This window comes from Apium graveolens, chromosome 6, assembly GCF_009905375.1.
Source record: "Apium graveolens cultivar Ventura chromosome 6, ASM990537v1, whole genome shotgun sequence".
In the NCBI taxonomy this organism is placed as follows: domain Eukaryota; kingdom Viridiplantae; phylum Streptophyta; class Magnoliopsida; order Apiales; family Apiaceae; genus Apium; species Apium graveolens.
The window spans coordinates 273,439,476-273,443,909 of NC_133652.1; the positions used below are offsets into that span (position 1 = coordinate 273,439,476).

General features: G+C 36.6%; 1 non-coding gene across 1 annotated transcript; it reads right to left on the minus strand.

Moving 5' to 3' along the window:
* Window positions 1–3,404: 3,404 nt before the first annotated feature.
* On the minus strand, window positions 3,405–3,511 carry LOC141669673 (small nucleolar RNA R71). Its single transcript, XR_012553941.1, has one exon. It is a non-coding gene; the product is annotated as a small nucleolar RNA R71 (small nucleolar RNA).
* Window positions 3,512–4,434: the final 923 nt, after the last annotated feature.

Here is a 4,434-nt window from a genome sequence, read left to right on the forward strand (position 1 = left end):
TAGTAAATTAACGAGTTAATTATAATACTGAGAGAGTTATAGTTAATTGACACAATACTTGAATGGTGCATGCTTATATCTTTTGATTATAATATTGTTATGGTATAGACATATATTGTGACCATGGATAGCTTTGTGAATTGGTGCTTAGTTAAATTCTGAAGAGTAAATTGGTATAGACATATGTTAGTTTATTTTATAGGAATTATACCGTAGTGATTTCGAGAGGAACCTACGACCATTGCATTCTAGCTAGTTAGTTGTGATCTTGCTTTAGTATTATACTGCTTTATTGCCGACATGAACATATTAGGGGGAAGTAATATCCTGACTCAACTTTTCATATCTGAAACATATCCAAACCTCTTTGCTAGTATATTATTTGTTAATTAATTTAGTTATTAATTAGTTTAATTAGATAAATAAAAACTCATTCTTGTGTTCTATAACTAAATTGTTTGATATTAATTGTAATTTACACAAAGATATAGTCTTTGAGGAACGATATCTTGTATTTACTACTATATTACTTGTTTGCAATTGTGTACACTTGCACATTAATATTTTATGCAACAATATCTCAAAGACACCATGAATCTTGGATTGTGGTATCCTAGAGATTTAGAATTAAGATAACTGGAAATTCAGATGTTGATTTTTCATGATGCAAAATAGAGAGGAAAAGCACCTTGGGAAGCTGTCAATTTATTGGTGGAAGATTGGTTTCTTGGTTTAGCAAGAAATTAAAGTCAATTTCCACATCAACTGTTGAAACTGAATACACATCTGCAGGAAGCTGTTGTGCTCAAATACTTTGGATGAAGAATCAGTTACTGGATTATGGGTTAGAGTATTCTAAAATTCCTATATATTGTGATAATCAAATATCTATTGCAATGACAGGAAATCCAGTACAGCATTTAATGACTAAATACATCAGTATAAGGTACCATTTCATGAGGGGACGTGTAATGAAATATACAGTGTAATTGCATTTTGTTTCAACAGATCAGCAATTAGCATATATCTTCACCAAACTACTCTGTGAAGCCACCTTTACCAGATTGGTGAAAGATTTGGGAATGATCTCAAGACAAATCTCAAACTCTGATGAAATATTGTGATCTATAATTAATAATTAGAGGGTTGGTATCTTTATCTTATGTATCAGTATTTGTTAAAATATAATAATAGTGTTAAACTCTGATGCCATGAAATCATGTTAATTATTGTGTACAAGTTGATCTGAGTTTAAATACTGATATTTAATCTCATCCAGTTGCTACATGATAAACTCTAATTATCTGAATAATCTGTGATATTGGTTGATAAGTGGCATTTTGTACCACTTAGAGTGTCTCATAACGGCTTGAATTGGTGTCTTGAACTCGAGTATTTTATGTATTTGACGCATTTTCGAGTATTTTTGCATTTCAGGGTATAACTTGCTTAGATAGGTGGATTTCATCAAAATAAGCTAAGGAAAGTGCTTGGGATCAGTCTCGGGGAGATGATTGAAGAATTCAGCAAAAACAGAAGCAAACCAAGGATTTTTCCAGAAGGGTTGCAGGCGCCCGCCTGATGGGAGCAGGCGACCGCCTGGTAGCAGGCGCCCGCCTGGAAGAAGGAGGCGGCCGCCTGGGTGCGGAAAATCAGAATCTGGAATTTGTAATTCGAGTGCGATTGGGCTTCTGTTAGCGCTGGTTCTTGTGGGTTGTTATATAAACAATCTTGGAAGACGTTTTCAACAACAAGTTAGTGGAGAGCGAAGGCAAGAAGATCGAGAAGACCGTTTTAGCACACAACAACGAAGAAGAGGAAGCATTCGTTTATCTTGTGATTCTTTAAATTCGTTGTAACTGTGGATACTAGTTTTCTTTATACTTTGAACCTTAATACTCTTGTGATGTACTTCATTATTTATTAAGTATTTTTATTAGTTTATATCATTGTGTTATTATCAGGCTTTTATATGAACCCATGGTGACAATAAGTTCTATTATGTGCTAATTATGATCATGGGATTCTAGCGGATTTACTATGGATTTCTTTAGTTAATTATTTAATACCTTGTTATGTGGTGATTGTATGATATCTAGCATAGGTTGTGCTTATTCGTCTTATGTGCGTCACGAACATGTAAGATAGCCTGTTAATCACTCGTGAAGCGACAGTGAATTTTGGGATTTAGAACTTGCCATGCTAGCATAGGTTCATGTATTGTATGCATGATTAGTGGGTAACTCTAACAGTTTTACTTGCCCTGTGTAATCATCATGAATAACTTGTGCTTAATTCGGTATGTTGTCAAATTCTATAGACATATAGGGTCTCAACATAATTGATACCTATTCAGCTTCTATCTTAATTGTGGATGCTTGGTAGAATGGTATTCGCACAACGAAAGTTGGCGTTTATCAGTTTCATGTTATTCGATTAATATCATCACCATTACATGCTAAGGGTAATAAAAATAACTATTGAATGAAGTAGTAATGAAGTTAGGATCTCATTTGTGTTTAATATTGTTAATTCAAGTGTTTAATTCTAGTAGTTAATATTAGTTAATCAACCTTAATTGTAATTGTCTTGATATTGAAGAATAATCATACATTGGTGAGTAAGTGTTAATTAAATATAATTAATCAGAGTCTCTGTGGGAACAAACTAGAAATCATTCTATATTACTTGCAAAGGCGTATACATGCGTGAATTATTAGCTTATGCTTTCTTCCTAACAAGTTTTTGGCGCCGCTGTCGGGGACTCGGTGTTAATTTGTTTAGTTTATATACTTGCCATCAGTGGTCATTAGGATTCAGTGATTAAAACTTGTTACTTACCACTTTCAGTTTTTTTTCAGGTACTGTAGCGAGCGTTTATGCAAACACGTTCTCGCACTTGCAAGAGAAATCTGGATAAAGCTGAGGAAACAGATAAAGCTCTTAATTCTCCGGAGAAGATAGTTTTTGAAGATTCGGATAAAGAGAGTGACAAGAAAGAACCTGAACCAATGGGTAATCCTCTAGCTCAAGCTGATCCAGCTCTTATGGACTTTTCTCGGCCTAAAATTGATGACATTCAGTCAAGCATCATCCATCCGGCTATTGAGGTCAATAATTTTGAAATCAAGCCGGGCACTATTCAGATGGTGCAGAATTCTGTTTCTTTCGAAGGGGCTGCGACTGAAGATCCCAATATGCATATCAGGAATTTTGTCGAGATCTGTAGTAATTTCAAATATAATGGTGTTACTGATGAGGCTATCAAGCTGAGGCTTTTCCGATTCTCTCTGAGGGACAAAACTAAGGACTGGTTACATTCTTTACCAGCTGGGTCCATCACTACTTAACAAGATCTTGCACAAAAGTTTCTGGTGAAGTTCTATCCAATGGAAAAAACTGCAGCTATGAGGAGTGCTCTTACTTAGTTTGCGCAGCAACCAGGAGAAACTATGTGCGAATCTTGGGAGCGCTATAAGGAGATGTTGAGAAAGTGTCCACATCATGATATGCCTGACTAGATGGTGATCACTTGTTTCTACAATGGTTTGGGGGTCTTGACCCATGCTCGATGCAGCTTCTGGAGGCGCCTTGTGGGCCAAAAGCTATACTGAGGCCTATAATCTCATTGAAACTATGGATGCAAATGAGTATCAAAACCCAACTCAAAGGATGATGCCTGGGAAGGTAGCAGGTATTTTGGAAGTCGATGCAGCTACAGCTATTGCAACGCAGCTCAAGGCGCTGTCTATGAAGGTCGATTCTTTTGACCAACTATGGGGTAAATCAATTATCAATTGTCTATGAGCTATGTGCCGGCTCTCATGCTACGGATCAGTGTTCTCTTATTAATGAATCCGTTCAGTATGTGAAAAATTTTCAGCGACCGCAGCAGCCTGTGCCCGCTACTTATCATCCTAATAACAGAAATCATCCCAATTTTAGCTGGAGCAATAATCAGAATATTGTTCAGCAACCATATTAGGAAGATGCAAGTAAATAGTTTAATCCACCTGGATTCTAGCAACCTCAGCAATTTGCTCAAAGACAATCATATCCTCAACAAGGGAGGTACTGCTCCACCTTCTAGTGCTAATTTTGAGGAGTTAAAGTTGTTGTGCAAAAGTCAGGCTGTTTCTATCAAGACCTTGGAAAATCAAATTGGACAAATAGCCAATATCTTGCTCAATCGTCAACCTGGCACACTTCCCTGCAATACTAAAGTGCCAGGCAGGAAGGAAGCTAAAAAGTAAGTCAAAGCTGTCACATTAAGGTCTGGAAAAGTTGCCTGATGCTGAAAAACAAAAGATGGAGAAGTTGAAGTTGTAGATGAAGAAGAAAGCAAAAGGATAAAGAGGGGGAACCAAGGAAGACTACTGTTGAACACACTCTGCCTGAGGGTAATACAGGGGAGAAACATCTCTATCCTGCACC